Here is a 17399-nt window from a genome sequence, read left to right on the forward strand (position 1 = left end):
TATCGTTTTGTTTTTGTCAGGAGAAAATTTGAATGAGTTACACGAAAAAACATGCGCAAGTTATTGGGTGTAGGCATTACGAGCACACACAAAAAATTATGCACATTAAACCCGCTCGTTTGAATCGGTATGATGCGAATAATTAGGTGCCACAAGGTTTAGCGTAATGCGTATTTTGTTTTTATTTTCAGTCTTTGCTACGTGTATTCTGCCGCAATGTGCATGTTTGTGTCACAAATTTATATTCATGCAATGCTTGTTTATCTAATGCAACACTTATATGTCATGCAGAAACGAAAACAGCGTTTCCTGCGGGTGCACACTGTCACGTGATCGTTCACGTTTGCAAAGTTGTCACAATGGCGGCAATTTTTCAATTTTTGACAAGAGAAGGATGGCGACGAGATATGTTTGCTGATCAACACACCCACAGCACATATTCGATCTTGGAAATTGCCAAAGAATGGACCCTACCAAATGGCTCATACCAGAGAGCGAAGGGTATGTCCAATACTTCAAAGAAATAGCAGAGGCGGCAGTTGTCTTCGGCTGCACTAATCGCTATAATGAAGTCAGACAAACCGACATTGTGTAATTAGAGGGCTCAACATTGTCTGCGTTGTTCATGGTGAATAACTGACAAGTCAGGCAACACGAGGCACGTACATCAAAGTTTACACCGTGAATAAAGAGCTTGTGGTAGTCTAAATTATTTGGTATTAAAAATGGGAACAATATCCTCTGCATTGGCCTAGGTTTTTATTGACTTGATAAAAAGAACGTTGTCGCAGCATTTGCGGAAAAACGAGAACCTAACGATTTCTCCGGGCATACAGCAGAAATAAGCTGTTTGGGCAGGGGGCAATGGGGACTCGGCTAGCACATTACGTTACATCACGGAAGTGACGTCCAAGAATTTGTGGCCAAAATTACCAAACTGACAGTGATGGGCAAAAATCTAAATTTATGAAATATAACTACAGCAACATACAGATAAAGTCATCAAGTTCGTTTCACAAGAAACGTCAGAAACATCATAAGAACTCTGAGGAGAAAGTTTACGACACGAACCTAAACGCACTGAATTAAATTTGCGTGGACTAGAAAGGTCACTGTTGCAGTGAGCACACTTCAGTTTTAAATACAGTAGCTCATGGCCTTCACGTAATCTCGGTTTTTAAAAATGGCAGTTTTTAAATACTCTAGTCAGTTATGTAGCCCGACGTGAAAAACGTGCGTGGAAAGGGAATTCTCGCTTCCAAATCAGTGAAGACATGTGTGGTCGTCAACATTCAGAGCCCATTTTTGGGGCCATGTCATGTGGATTTGGTACCAGCGCTCATTATTGAGTCGAGGGCAGGGATTGAAGGGCTCCCGCTTCGAAGACTGCGTTCGTGGATTTCACCCTTGCTTCGCCATAAATTCTCAGTGCTCAGTTCGCTTCACAACACTGTCCCCTGTTCGGGCACCTTTCACAAATGCACTACACACGTTCTTTGTGCCGTTCGCTTTCGCCGCTTGGACAAGCAGTGGAGGTCTCCTTCGTTTTGCTGGAGCCCCCGTAATGGCCCTTTGGCAGTCTTGGCAGATGAAAATGCTCTTATGTCCGCCGCTCCCTTCGTTTGATACTGGAATAGGGCGAAAAAGCATGGTAAAATTGCCAGAATACAAAAAATTGTAAACATCACAAAAGGTACACAGAACTAATGTATGGTGCTCAGCACCTGATGGGTGACAACTGCGCAGAATATATACGGACAAAGGAGGAACACAGCATCAGGGCTCATTGCGAACTACTAGAGTTTAGAAGACAGTTCACGTATCTTCGCCACTAATCTGGTTTTATAATTCAGAGACCACTTTTTACGACTTGAGGCATGCGCGGATATATTGCAAATCGCGACCCCCGGCCTTTTTTAAAGCGAAGCTTTCTTTGCATCTTCCTTCAACTTTCCCACTGCTGCTGCTGTGGGCTGCTGCCGCGCACACCACCTCGGGGGCAGGTTCAGAGCGTGTATATACATGACAACCGTGAGTAAAGGTGGAAATTCGACGGAGGAACACGTTTCTACCCCACCGCGTCGAATTCGCACAATGCCCTCAGGAGCTCCTCGGCAGTCGCCACATAGTGCCTTGACAGCTGTAATTATCCATGACTCCCTTCAGAACCATTGCAGAAACTGCAGCCCTTCCCGTTCTACAAATGTGCAAGGCCAGAGGCGACGCAGATAGAAGTGTAGAATACAGAAGAGAAGAACGAGAAGAGGCGAAGAGGTATCAAGAATAAGGGAACGGGCATGCACTTGAATCAGCGCAGCGAAGCATCAGTGAAGGTAACTTCGCCGACAAGCGACTGATGTTCAGCGCTGAGTGACAGCCCACATAGTAGGCTGTTTGCTAGCGATACCACATTTTTTGCGACAAGGTAAAACAAAGTACAGAACATCTACGTTGCCGGCTGGCTTGTGCGCAGCAAGAACAATTTATAGCAACTGCCGTATCTTGCGAGTTCGCTTGGTAGGGGCTGGCTCTGCAATCAAGACAAAGTGCTCAACGAGCGAGTGCACGTGTTTAACAAAGACTAAAATAAGCGAAAGAACTGCATAGGCAAGATAAAACATGTACGCAGGGCGAATATTGCTACGCTATAGTGAAGAGAGTTAACCAAAATTAGTTAACAAAAATTTACAAGGCTACGTTCGCGGAGATAGCAACGTTCGTTTTACCTTGAAATGACATTGCTGCTGCGTGCCCTTTAGGCCACGAGGGCGCTTCACTAACTTTCCCCGCGTGTGCACGAAAAAAAAAATTTTTGATGGATTTGAAGTCACGAATGAAATTTCATAGCTTCAGAAAAGGATATAGCTATATCATTCGACTAGGCATCTATTGCAGCACAAGTAGCCCAGCCATTGTAAGCACAAAGTTTTGTCCAATATGTCGTTTTTGCATTACCAAGCATTAGCGTAATACTGATACATACGGTATGGCCACTTGGGACTTCGTACAAGCTATAGTACTAAGCTTGAACGCAACGCTATATTTGTTAACTGACAGGAAAATACTTCGCTTGAAGAAAAGTGTCTTACCAGAAGGTCGGTGTCTCTTGCGACAAGGTTGGTCAGCTTCGTCGCCTAGAGCTGGTCTTCATGGTCAGAAGTATGCTAGTGGCGTCTTGTCTTGTTATTCATTAAGCTGGTATCAACGTAAGGCTTGTGCTGGCGGGCACTGGCAAATGCTAAACCGAGTTTGTCGAATTTGCCTTCGAGTATTTCTTCGGGATTTATTTGCAGCACGACGTGGAGAGCGGCATTGACACGCAACTGACAGCTCGTTACGGAATGTACGAACAGATACGGCAGCGAATGCTGAATGCACATGCAGATGACGTCGTGCTCCAATGACGTGTCTCCGGGACGCGTGGCCATGACGCATGCGTAGATGACACCCGCACTCTCGGTTTTAGCGCACTTAGTATGGCAGCCCCAATATTTGAAGACTGTCTCCAATCGCTTGTGCAGAACGAAGCTGGCGGTCATCACTGCCGCAGCGGCTGTGAGGTCGCAGCTGGCACGATACGAACGCCAGGAGCGAAGCGCCTGCCGCTCGGCGAGGCAGCAGTAAAGCCAGGCCACGAGGAAGGTACGGGTCTCAAGAACGTTGACAGCTTCCAGGGCAAGTCGAATGGAGCGGACGGCCTCCATCTTAGTAGCATTCCTCAGGACTGGTATCCACGGGATATTTGAATTCTCCAGGGACACAACACGCTTGGATGAGTACACCGCACAGCACGTCCAAGTCTCTTTCGCTCATCGCAGAGGCTGAGAAGGGCTGGGGCTAAGTTTCTATAGCGTCAGCATCGACCGTCGATAAAATGACCCTGCTCTGCGACAGTTCGTCGCTGTCGTATCTGTTTCGGCTCCGGTGCTGCACAGCAGTTCTGCGTTGCGGGTGAACCAAAACTTGCCTGCAGTGAATCCAGTAGAGGACGCAACGTCAATGACTATACGTGGCGACAGTACTACAGTACAGTGAAATGTTAGCAAGTGCGTCGCAGTTTATTGGCATTTCCTCGAACGGGCTTTCACAGCGCCCTCTAAAGTTCTGCATTTCACAATTACACGTCACGAGAACTGTTTCTTGGCTTCGAGCACGGTTGTCGCAATCTTGATAGCACACCTACCCAAGAAAAGTAACAAGATAAACGAAGCTAGGCAAGCGGGCATATTACTAAAGAAGACACCTTATAGAACCAAAACAGGGCCATAAAGCCTTCCTTTGTCATTCTTGGCCATTCCGTACATGTACGCAGATCCGCGTGAGGTGAAGACTGGTCACAGAAAAGGCGAGGGTTCTTGTGGCTGTTGCAAGAAAGAAAGGAAGAAAGAAGGAAAGGGCACAATTCACTCGCCCACGCCTGAACAGCTGACAAATGTGGGCACTACCCAACTCTGCTGTCCGCAATACAACTAATAGGGCTAATAAGGACATCACAGATGAATAGGCAGATTTACAGGGGGCATTGTGCCTCTCTTGCCGCGTAAACCTTATGACTTTGAATTAGGTCCAACCAAACAGTAAGTTTGTTTTCCCTACGTTTCAGGACCGTTAGCTGACTCCTTCATCCGAGGATTAACGACGGCGATGTGGAGGTGGAACTTTTAAGATTTCATAGTCGTGGAGGGGGAAAGGCTGTAGTGGAGAAAAGGTCAGTGTATGCGAAGGTAATAAGAACTCCGACTATCCGACTATGCTCCGTGCCTTAGGAGTGTCCGGCTTGGGAGAAAAGAGCGTTTCAAATTGCTTGCGAAGAAACTGAAATTCTTACAACCGATACGAGCAAAAAACTAAGGCTTAAACCAATTCAACGGAAGCCTGTGTCGAGTTATATTCAAGGTGCGCGCAGATTCATCTCGCTCCGCACCTGGCCTACCCTCCTCAACTAGCCAAGAAAATTATACAACCGCTCATCCATCCCTCCCTTCCACTCTCTTCCCCCACATGTACAATGAAAGATTAAAATTTGCGTCTCGACATCGCCATCATCACTCCCCCTTCAAGAAGGAGCCGAGCTGCTTCCGGAAAGTCAAGAAAATAAAATTATTTTTGGTTGGGAGCGCTTAGAGTCATATTCAAAATTAACCCAAGAGTCAGTCAATCTGTCAAAATGTTTAGATTTAAGGGTGCACCTTGAGCGCGCGCCAGCAATGGACATGATACGCCATTGTACCCACAAGCCATTGTGAATAAACTGGCGTTGCAGAAATTTGCAGGATTAAGCCAAACATTCATCCGCCACTGCTGAACAATTTTTCAACGGGGCGCGAAACTTATCTTCTCCGCCCTCAAATTCTCTGGCACGATCGCCGTTACATGGCAGGTACAGAACTCGGTGCTGCTCGCCCGTATCCCCTCTTAAACTGCCTCGGCAGAAGATAGAGACGAAAACTTTCTAATATATGAAGTGGTTCACTTACAGAAGAACCTAATGCCGTAATAATAAAGCTCCCTCGCCAATGCCTCGCCAGCACATAGAAGAGGCGCTGTCCCTACCTGAAGACACTGAGAGAGAGAATGAAACTTTTATTTGAAGTCGTGACTTGTCAGTCGAGGTGGGAGGGTCCCTTATTCCAGGAACCCTCTGGCTTGGATCGCCCTCCGGGCCCGGGCGACTAGTTCGCGCGGGTCGACAAGGTCCGACTTGGAGATCGCAGCCTCCCACGTTTCAGCGAGGAGGTTTGGATCTGCGTCTGCTGCTATTAGTTGTGTCGCTGTGATGCTTGCGCGGGTGTTCTTGCATAGCAGGAGGAGGTGCGCCAGGGTGTCAGTCACGTTGCAGTGTGGACAGGTGTAGCTGTATAGCGTTGGGTGGAAATGATGCAGCAGGATTCCGTGGGTAAAAGTATTGCTCTGGAGTCGCCTGTAGTCGGTGCCTTCGTTTCTTGTTAGTTTGGGATGTGGTGGAGGGTACACCCAGCGTCCAAGCCGATAGTGTTGTAGTATGTAGTAGTGCTTGGTAAGTTAGCGGTATTGTTTCCGTTTCCTCCGCTGAATTGTGTGGGTGGGACCTTTCTAGGATACCGTGCGGGGAAGCCCGGTTGACGCTTGCGCGGGCCGCGGTGTGTGCTGACGACACTGAAAAGAAAAATTACTGACGAGGGAGCAGACACGCCAGCAATATGGCGTCTAGCATTTGTGTAGTCAATGCTTCAATATACTACGTTGGCAAGGTTGCAATATGGCCTATACTTGCTGACAAATCAAAATCCTTCTGTCCTATGAAAGATACCTAGAGGGTATGACCGACTCATTAATAAATAAAAGTTTGATTGAATGTAATAATTTCGAAGACATTCCTACACTATGGGCTTATAAAAAGATCGTTATGGAGCGCGTGAAAAGATCTAATGAGTTTATATTGATGCTTTCGCAATGCCTTTTGAATGTGACGGTGAAAGCGACAGCGCATATCTGTAGTGTGGCGCTACCTAAAAGAATTGTTTGCACGTAATGTACTGCAGATAAGCATGCAGAAATTTTGGGATGAAAGATGGTTTTGCGCATGGGCCTGCACGGAGGACCAGCGCTGCAACCATAAAACACAGCGGCAGTGTGGGTATGCAGGTCAAATATTTTTACACCATCTGATAGGGACGCCGTTAAAATTGTACGGCATTTTGGATAACATACGCGCACCTTTATAAACGCTTGCTTTTGCTATATGCATCCAGCAAAGCTGTGGCCATGCGGCTATACCCGTGCGCGCCGAAGAACGTTCTAGCACCGGTTACAAGTCAGGTGGTATTCTGGACACAGGTGCCTCAAGATGAGCGGCGAAATTCATAATATAAAATTTCTGCATGTGCTACTGAAACCTGTTTGCACCGCTCGCTAGGCTGTGTCTTTCGGTGCTGCTGCTGGGCCGTGAAGTTTCAAACCTGGTCGCCCATATATTCAGCATGTTTTCAGAACAATGAAAAAATGTCGCAGTTTGACCCAAAAATCGAAGCATCGATTGCGATAGCAAATAAATCGGTAGCTGTATGAATTAAGGATTGTAGCTTTATTGGTAGCATTAACTTGTAAACATAGGCATACTAGCCAAACTAACAATGATAGTGTTACGCGCATACATGCAAAAATGACCACATATCGCACATGGTGACAATGTTCGCTCTGAGTGGATGTACTTAACGTTATATTTCTTCTGTACATGCGCACTGCACTCTTTCTCCCGGTTTTCACTTCAATATGCGATATTTCCGATAAGTCGGGCTTATGTTTTATACTTTAGAAAACCGCAGAAATCTCTGCATGCCATATACAATACTTGCTTTCCAATATTTATCAGTTTTATTCCCTTGTAACACCGAGATTTCCTCCATGTTTTTTTTATGGAGATGTTGTATTGTCCAGAGAAAATAAACTACACTTGGTCCATATAGAGGACTGTATTTTTTCTTTCATTAATTCGTAGCGTACATAGCGTAGCAAGAAAAGAAGAAAAACGAGGATAGGCGTCTGTCAAGCCTTCGAATTGCAAAGTGCATTCAAAACAAAATTCCTCATGGCACACTTCAATCTTCTCAGTCTCCTGTTCTGACTTGTCTATGAAGACAGTTGTCTAGAGAAGCAGATGCGGTTACGTCAGTAGTTTTTCACTCCCGCTTACACTCTGCAGCATGCAATACTACAGCTATTAAGCATACAACGTGCTTAATTAGAAAGGTGGGGACTTTTTTACCCTTATGAAAATCAACCATGCGTTTCTGTAGAGGACGTTATGCGTTCCTAATGTGACATCAGATATTCATAAGAAATGCATCGTCTAACGTTTTTTGGCATCACAAGTACATCAGAGACCCAAATGACAATGCACCTTATGATTTCTGATGAGAGGAGTATACAGCTTTTGTGTGTTATTGCTGATGTCGAAGTACATCATATATGAATGTCTACGGTGCCAAGTCGTGAAAAATTCTTTGTAATGCCATAGCATTAAATGGCTGATGAGCCGGAAAATGCGGCATTGTCGGCGTGAGCACTCGATGTACAAAGAGGTTATAAACTCTCAACCTTGCATAGGAGTCGAACCGACTACATTTGGCGGTACTTAAGACTACGAACCCACGACTTTGGTGTTGATTAAGGCACCATTATTAAGACAGTTATTTAAGATATAGGTAATTAATGCACTCGAACCCACGTACGACCCTTAGTGCGAATCGAAGCATGTTAATTATTATGCTAATTAAGGTGCAGTTAATTATTATATCGTTAATTAAGATACTTAATTAACGCACGGTTAATTAAGGCGCACTAAAGATACAATTATTTGAGGCACTCCAACCCACGAAATTTGTTAATGAGGACGATGCTAATTAGGGTACAGTTAATTACGACCTAGTAAATAAGTAACTCGAACACATTACCTTGTGTGGGAATCGAACCCAATGTCTTTGTGGTGAATGAAGGCGATGTTAATTAGGGTGATGTTAATTAAGGTACAGCCAATTAAGGCACTCGAGCAAACAATATCTGGTGTTAGTGAAGGCTATGTTAATTAAGGCGCAGTTAAGATACAATTATTTGAGGCACTCGAACCCTCGACCTTTCTTAATGATGAAGGTGCTAAGTAATGCACAGGTAATTAGGATCTAGCAATTAAGTCCATCGAACCCAGTACCTTGGGTGGGAATCGAACCAACGACCTTTGTTGTTAGTGAAGGCGATGTTAATTAAGGTACTGCTAATTAATATATATTCAGTTAATGCACTCGAACCCACGTCCCTTGTTTTTAAAGGTTATGTTAAGTAAGGCATATTTAGTTAATGTAGAGTTAATGAAAGCACTCGAACCCATGATCTTGTGTGGGAGTCGTGTCCACGAACTTTGTCGTTAACGAAGGCGATGCTAATTAATGTACAATAAACTAAGATATATATATAATGAAAGCACTAGGACCTTTGGCTATGGTGGGAGTCGAATCCATGGCCATTGGTGTTAATAAATACGATGTTAATTAAGGTACTGTTAATTAGGATATAGTTAAATAAGACACTCGGACCCTTGGCCTTTGGTGCGAGTGGTTCAGAGTAATCGTTGGGAGCAGTCTAAAAGACGAAAATGAAGAAAACTATATAACACAGCGTGAGCGCCGAGTACTCTGGAAACGCTTCCGATTTATCAGGGCTAGGCACAAAACAGCCACGTCATGTTCTTTTCTTCTTAAAAGCATTGTAAGTTCGTGTTACGCCGTTATCACATTTGGTTAAACAGTGCAAACCTAAAGTGTATGCCTTGTTCTGCGCAGTTTGATTTATCGGATGTGTTACTTCTCTTTAAGTGGCAAACCGAGAATTGTGCAGAATGACATGATCATATGGAAAACTGCGCATAAGCGGCAGCGTCTACTTGCTGGAACGCACTGTAGTACAGTCGCGATCAATATGAAGGTGATCGCGCGAGCATCGACCGGCGGGCCTTTCCAGCTGCATAGCGGCCGATATCGGAACTGCGACGATAACGATTGCGTTGTCTTCTTTCCCTCGTAGGCTCTTCCGGGCTACAACCTTCATCCCTATCACTACCTCGCCACCTTTTTCCTGTGTTTGTTCTCTGGGCTTCGGTTTATCTGCATTGTATATCATTTCATTTTCATTTTTGCCGATATAGCAGGGGCGGGTCTTTCTGCCGTCACAGGTTTTGATAACAATATCACAGTTTCTACGGCCCACATGCGCCGGACTTCTAATGCATAAAAAAAGTCACCTGGCGTCCTCAGTGTGCAGCATTCGGCCAGCATTTCAGACTTATCAGAGCCTCTTCGTGACACATAAATGCCATTTCTTTTGTTCCCGCCTTCAGTCGTCCCCAATGTGCCACGGTGGTTACCTGTGGAAGAAAGGAGCGAAATAATCGGTCTAGGAAAGGCAGGCTTCTCTCAGAGATAAATTACTGCCATAGGAGGCCGTCCACAGAAAAGTGTAAACCGTACCATCAATGCCTATTTCAGAGAGAACCATGTAGCGGATGCCCCTCATCGTCGCAGGCCCAGGAAAACGACTGCAGATGAACACCACCTCATCGTAGCTGCAGCCGTCCAAGACCCCTTCACAACAGCAAAAAAAAAAAATGCCGAGCAGCTCGACGTTGATGTCAGTCTGCTCACTATTCCAAGGCGACTTCATGAGGCAGGACTGAAGAGCCGCTGAAGAGCCGCAACGAAGCGGCTCCTTACAGAAACTCACCTTCAGAAACCGTTAGAGTTTGCCAACCGTCACAGAAACTGAACGTCGCGCCAATGGCAGCAAGGCATATTAATCGACGAGTCCAGATTCTCCACTTACTGGAATCAGTGCCTCCGTGTCCAGGTCCAATAATAATAATATATGGGGTTTTACGTGCCAAAACCACTTTCTGATTATGAGGCACGCCGTAGTGGGGGACTCCGGAAATTTTGACCACCTGGGGTTCTTTAACGTGCACCTAAATCTAAGTACACGGGTGTTTTCGCATTTCGCCCCCACCGAAATGCGGCCGCCGTGGCCAGGATTAAATCCCGCGACCTCGTGCTCTGCAGGCTAACACCATAGCCACTGAGCAACCACGGCGGGTAAGTGTCCAGGTCCAGGTAAAATAGTAAGATAGGAATGCGCCTGCTTTTCGCGCATTTCAAAATTGATTCTTTTTTCTTTCTCTTTTCCGGAAGGTGCGATGAGGACAACGTCCTGAACTTTGCTGCCTGCAAAGGTGTCTCTGTGAACGTGTGGGGTGCCATCAGCTACGCAGGTCTTGGCGCACTGTACCCCATTCCGGGGAGGCTGACAGTTGAAGCTTACATATAAATTTGTAACAGCATTCTTCGCCCATATACTCCCATTACACAGCTGGAATGGCCACCGCGGAGTCCGGACCTAAACATAATTGAAAACATTTGGGGGATTAAAAAAGCTAACCTGGCTCGCGTGCATCCGGAGACAGGGAGTCCAGAAACATTGTGGCAAGCGGTAGAAGGCGAATGGAATCGCATTCGAGGAGACCCGGTCATAGCAGAGTCACTCTGTGCATCTTTGCCCAGGAAAATTGAAGACCTCCAGAGGAAAGGAGGGTGCCCTATCAAGTATTGATAGAAAGTCAATGCATGTCTGAAGCGGGCATTATCGACAGGGTTTATGTTGCTTGTTATGTATGAGTGCAGCGTGCTGAAAATTATCCTTTTTTTTGCAGTGAATAAAATATTGATCAACGTTATGCCCTGATTCGTTTTGAATCTTTAATAGCAACTTTTGCGGCTGCAGAAAGGAGTAGAAGCGAACGGCAGTGTTAAACACCGAAACAGTTGATGGTATTATAATATTGTAGTATTGTAGTTACAGGAAAGTGAAGGCGCAGTAGATGTCTTTCCTGGTACAAAAGGGAGTAAAGAAAAGGACGGAGAAATTGCGTAGTAGAGGGCACCGCAACGATACGGGGGCACTTGAGACTATTTTCGTGCTGGTAATGTGAAAGTGCTGATTCGAGTTGTCATAGATCACTATCTGATCTTTAATCGGTTGACTAAAATAGTCCCAACCATGAGTATTCAATTATCACCCCATTCCCCCAAGAATGACATAGATGATGCTTTCACTTCCTTGATTTTCCTCCGTTCACTCTATTGCTAATCGAAATTCGGGTGTGCAATTATCCCTTATAGCGAAGTATCGGAGCCCACGTAAGCAATAGGATAGAGAAAGCACCTTTCCATTCCTATGGCCGACTACCTTGGGCGGTTTTCGGTGTCGTTTTTTTTTTCTGGACGCTGCCACGTCTACCGCTTTCTCCTGCCAATTACTCATGTATCCCTTTTGCATTAATAATTTCGATCAGCTGGGAGCTTCAGAATCGCAGAGCTAATAGATGCGGCCGTGTACAGTGCAAATGAGGAATTGAAGAAAAAAGCGAAACGTGGCACTATCGTTACTGAGAAAACGGCCCGCTCTTTGTGGTCGAGCCTGAGTGCAGCGGAAGCTAGCGTAACTTTATTCCTGAAAGATAAAAAAATTCCGCACAACGCGGCTTTTTCTAGCATAGGTTGACGCTCGCATGATTAACTTCTAATTGATTGCGTCCGGTCTAGCAGTATACACAATATTACGACACGTTCGTATCTGTCTGCTGACGCGTAAAAAAAACAACGCAATTTGGAACTTGCTAGAAGGGAGTGACAGCATCTCAAGGAACAGCGAAAAGAGAGAGCGAAGCTACTCTGATGTACGCCTCGCCACGGAGGGTGTTGACGTAACGTGGCGCTGCTCCTTTCCTCGGTCGCCACTCGAGCGATCACGAGGGTGTGAGCCATTGCGTTGCTGAATGAACGTGTTCCACGTCAGCTGTCTGAATTTTCGCCAATTGCGCCGATTGTTCAACTGGGATCTTCATGAAACTGCATCGATCGGATGTATGAACCTACGTGGACCACCGGGATACCTAATTCCGAGGTAGGCGTCCATTTCCTCGGTAATTAGAGCCGATTTTGTGACCCACGAAGAGCGCCCACCGGCCTCGGCTTCGGCCGAGGGAAGCGGTAGGCCTACTCTCAGGCCGCATCGAGCCGCAGCCAATTACCGACCAATCACTAATTTGGCAAGCGGACAGTGACCCAATATGTCGACCGCTATGAGAATTGAGGGCGATGGCGAAGAAATATCGCCGGATCAGCTCACGAGAGCCGAGGGGTGGAAAACCGCCGGCGAGAAGTTGAAGCAAAGGTGCCAAGCAAGCCAAGATGGCGCCGAAGCCGCAGTTGACGTTAGCAACAGACGTGGCGATGACATCTATGGCACCACAGACAAGAGCCTTCGTCACAGGATGAAGCGAGTGAACAAGGGCAAGCTGCTGAAGGGCGCGAGAATGCCAGACCGCCCGCGCTACGACGTGAAAATTGTAATGCGGCCACGCGGCGGGCTTCAAGTGAGCGATGTCGCCCGGGTCGAAATCAACCGAGCCATTACTGTGGCGGCCCAAGTCGATGCAATTGCAGCAAGAGAAGATATTACTTTTCCGAACCATGAACAGAACATAATCGTCGTGAGTACCTCGAAGAGGGAGCTCGCCGACAAGTACGCCATGGTGAAATGCATCGACATTCGAGGAACGGCCCACGAGGTGAGAACTTACGAATCGGCGCCTCACGGAAAAGTTAAAGGAGTGACACGGGGGATCCCGCTAGAGGACACCGCCCAAGAAATTCAAGACCTAATGGTGCACAAGCACAACCTGACGGCGTTGCAGGTGCAACGGATTGGGAAGACCAGGTCCGTGGTAATCGCCTTCGAGGGACCCAAGGTTCCCAATTACGTGCGTTGCGGGAACCTGCTCGTTGAATGTTCACTGCACCGCAAGCAGATCGATGTCTACTACCAGTGCGGCCGCGGAGGACACCGAATGGACGTGTGCCCCAATCCCCAAAATCGCACCTGCCGGGGGTGCGGCATCGCCAACCTGGAAAAAGAGCATGCGTGCGTGCCGAAGTGCGGCCTCTACGGCGGCAAACATCTCACCGCCGACCAGGCCTTTAAGGCAAAATTTAAGACGCCGTACGTGGTGCGGCGCCGGCGCTGGGAGCGGCGCCGGGCCATCGACGACAGCAGCCAAGAAGAAAGAGGTCCTGCAGGCCGACCCCAACGTAGCATCTCTTCGCGGAACAGTTCGAGAACGCCGACCCGCAAGGGAAGCCACCAAAGCCGTCAACGATCGAGATCCCGTTCCCGGTATGGCCCGAACAGGGCCGACCAGGCGCCATCGGCTGGCTCCAAGGACGGCCGCCGCTGGGAGACGATGGGGAAAGGAGGCAGTCGTAGCTCGAGCGCAAGACGCCGGGGATCCCGTTCGAGGTCCCGGACCAGATCAAGAACCCGGGTCGAATCCAACGAGGGATGCTCGCCGAGATAAAGGTGGGCTGGACCAACAGGTCTTCTGTCACTCTAGGGAACGACAGAGTTCCCACCCCTTAACCCTACCCCACCTCCCCCTCTAACAACGATCATTTACCAATGGAATTGCAGGGGCATCCGCACCAAGGAAGCCGAGTCACAACTTCACATAGATGGGCTCGACCAGAAACCGGATATGATCGCGTTACAAGAGACATACAGCAGACCCAGACTCTTGGGTTACGTGACCTACACGGATCCGACGGAAGGCGGGACGGCGTTACTGGTGCGCACCAGCATAGCAGCTACCCAGCACCTCACGACGCAAAATGGCTGTGAACACACGCTGGTCGAGGTTCACATAAGGACTATTGGCTGTGCCGGAAACCTGTTTGTGATGAGCGCATACTGCAGGCCGTCACAAAGGCAGTACGTCTTTTGAAACAACAGTGAGCCTGGCGAAGAGGTTGGCAGGGAACAGGCCGCTCCTGGTCCTAGGCGACTTCAACGCCCCTCACACATGGGGTTACAAATACCAATCTAAACGAGGCAAAGCTCTAGCAAAGGCAGTGGAGGACCAAGGAATGGCGCTCCTTAATGAACCGAGCATCGTCACCCGAAAGGCAAACAGCGTCAACAGGGACACCACCCGGACCTGTCGTGGATGGCGGGCTCCCTAGAAGTGGCCTGGCGGAACGAAGACGTAGACCTGGGCTCCGACCAGAGCATCATAAGTGTAACGATCAAGGGACCAAGGTACCGGGCAGCCCTCGCCAAAGCCCGGATCACCGACTGGGACCGAATGCGCCAGCACACGGACGAAGAAAACGAGACCTCCAGAGAAAACGTGGAGGAGGGCAGACATCAAACGTACGCAGAATGGGCGCGAGAACAAAAGATCGCGCTCGACAGATTTACTGAAGAAGTTGTGACAACGATGCAGACGCCCTTCGTCGACGCCAAACTAGCACACATGTGGGAGGCGCGGCACTCGCTCACGCGAAGATGGAAGCGTCAACGACGAAACAAGAAGCTCGTCAAACGCATCGCGCTCGTCAACAAACAGATCGCTGAATACGCAACCAAGCTGTGGTGAGAGAACTGGATGAGTACGTGCGACGGGCTGCAAGGAAAGCTGTCGACGCGCAAGACCTGATGCCTGCTCAGACACCTGATCAACTCGTTGAGCAGCAATACCGCTACCAACCGCAACCTCAGCAAAGTTCTGAACGCTTACGATGGCAACGGCCAAAGGCTCATTGAAGACCTCAAGGCGATGTACCTCAAGACGGAGAGAGGGCGATTTCCGATACCGGAGGAGAACGGGGGACCGGAAAATCTGGCAATGGATGAACCGTTCACCATCACGAAATTATTAACAGCCATAGACGAGAGCGATAGGACGAGCGCACCCGGAACGGACGCCATTACATACAAGCTGCACAATAACATGAGTGATGCGGCGGCACGCGGGCTCCTGGGTCACATCAACAGAACCTGGGAAAGCTCGAAGTTGCCCGCAGAATGGAAGGAGGCCAAGGTGCGGTTCATACATACACCCGGCAAACCTCTGACGATCGAGAACATGCGCCCTGTCTCGCTCACGTCCTGTGTGGGCAAGATCATGGAACGCATGGTTCTCAAAATTCTTTAAGCACACCTGGACGAGACAAATCAGATGCTGGCGACCATGTATGGATTCCGCCAGCACCTGAGCACCCAAGACGTCCTGATCCAATTACACGAACTAGTGATTAAAAGAGCAACGAGGCACGCGCCCCGGGGTATACTGGCTTTGGACCTCAAAGGGGCCTTTGACAACGTGTCCCACGCCAGCGTGCTCGAGAACCTGCGCAAGACTGGGTGTGGCCGCAAGACCTACGGCTATATTAAAGATTTCCTAACAAATAGAACAGCAACTATCCGGATAGGAAATGAATGGTCAGAGCCTGTGGAGCTCGGAGAGAGGGGTACCCCACAGGGGTCTGTCCTGTCGCCTCTGCTTTTCAACCTAGCACTCCTGCCTCTGCCCGAACTACTCAATCAGATCGAGGGCATGGACCACGCATTCTATGCCGACGATATAACGGTGTGGACGAACCGCGCGGGGTCCAATGCCTGGGCGGAGGAATCCCTGCTGAGAGCGGCAACGACCTTCCACGAGTACGCCACGACCTGCGGCCTGAGCTGCGCTCCACAGAAATTGGAACTGCTCATGGTACAGCACGGAAGACCAAAGAAAAAGCCGCCGCCGAACATAATCATCACCATCGACGGCACAGAGATCAAACCAACGCAGCAGATCCGGATACTGGGCCTGCTGTTGCGCAGCGACGGCAAGGCGCACGCAGCCGTCAACATAATCAAGACCACATCAGAGCAAGCCCTGAGCATGATCCGGAGAGTCACCAACCGGAACAGAGGAATCAAAGAAGATGCACTGCGCCTGGTGCAGGCATTCGTCGTGTCACGCGTAACGTACTCGACCCCGTACCTCCAGCTTGCGAAGGTGAACCGCGAGACGCTTAACACGGCTATAGAAAAGCAGTAAACTCGCCATGGGCATCCCAGTCTACTCGTCAACGCAGAAGCTGCTGGAAATGGGTGCCCACAACACGGTGGAAGAGCTGGTGGAAGCACACCTATCCCACCAGAGAATGAGGCTGAGCCGGACAGAGCACGGTCGGGCCGTCCTACGCAAGGTAGGATGGCAAATTGAACAGCAACCAACAACGGAGCCACTCCCCACAACGTGGAGAGACATTATTAAGACCAAGGCCCTCCCCCGGAACATGCAGCCGGGGAGGAACAACGAGAGACGCTCTGCGCGGGCCAAGGCACTGGCTCGACAGCCGGAAGAGGACCCCGAGGTCCTCTACGCGGACGCCTCGCTTCACAAGCACGGAACCAGTGCAACGGCGGTCGTCACCACCATCGATAAACTGGTCACAGGCGCGTCGATACGGACGACGAATACAGCCGAAGCAGAAGTGGCCGTAGCCCTCCCACTCGCACAACCGGTAGTGAGGACCGTGGTCACAGACACCCAGGCCGCCTACGCAAGCTACCGCAAGGGGAGCATCTCTCGCCAGGCCCTAGCGATCCTCACCAAATGCAAATCACCGGGGCAAGCCGTTGAGCTCGTGTGGGTCCCGGCTCACTCGCAAGTGGAAGGCAACGCACTCGCCGACCACTATGCCCGAGAACTGTCAATACGGGCCGAGGACGAGCCAGAGCTACCACACCCAGCGACAAGCTACAAAGAAATCACGCAAATGTACAGAAGCGGCAGATGTAGGCTTCCCCGTCCGCATCCGCAACTTAGCCGAATGCAACAAACAATCGTGCGACGCACGCAAGCGGGGTCGCTAGCGCACCCCGTGCTCTTGCACAAGATGTTTCCAAAAGAGCATGACTCTCCATGCCCTTTTTGCAGACGGTCACGAGGCACTCTAGCACACATCCTTGCAGAGTGCACAAAG

The 17399-nt window shown here is 48.9% G+C and overlaps 1 long non-coding RNA gene across 1 annotated transcript; it reads right to left on the bottom strand.

Annotated features, from left to right (window-relative positions):
- Positions 1–740: 740 nt before the first annotated feature.
- On the bottom strand, positions 741–4310 carry LOC139050365 (uncharacterized). Its single transcript, XR_011508847.1, has 2 exons — positions 3090–4310; positions 741–1628 (listed from the first exon to the last, which is right to left on the bottom strand). It is a non-coding gene; the product is annotated as an uncharacterized lncRNA (long non-coding RNA).
- Between the last annotated feature and the right edge of the window lie 13089 nt (positions 4311–17399).

Source organism: Dermacentor albipictus, chromosome 10 (assembly GCF_038994185.2).
Source record: "Dermacentor albipictus isolate Rhodes 1998 colony chromosome 10, USDA_Dalb.pri_finalv2, whole genome shotgun sequence".
In the NCBI taxonomy this organism is placed as follows: Eukaryota; Metazoa; Arthropoda; class Arachnida; order Ixodida; family Ixodidae; genus Dermacentor; species Dermacentor albipictus.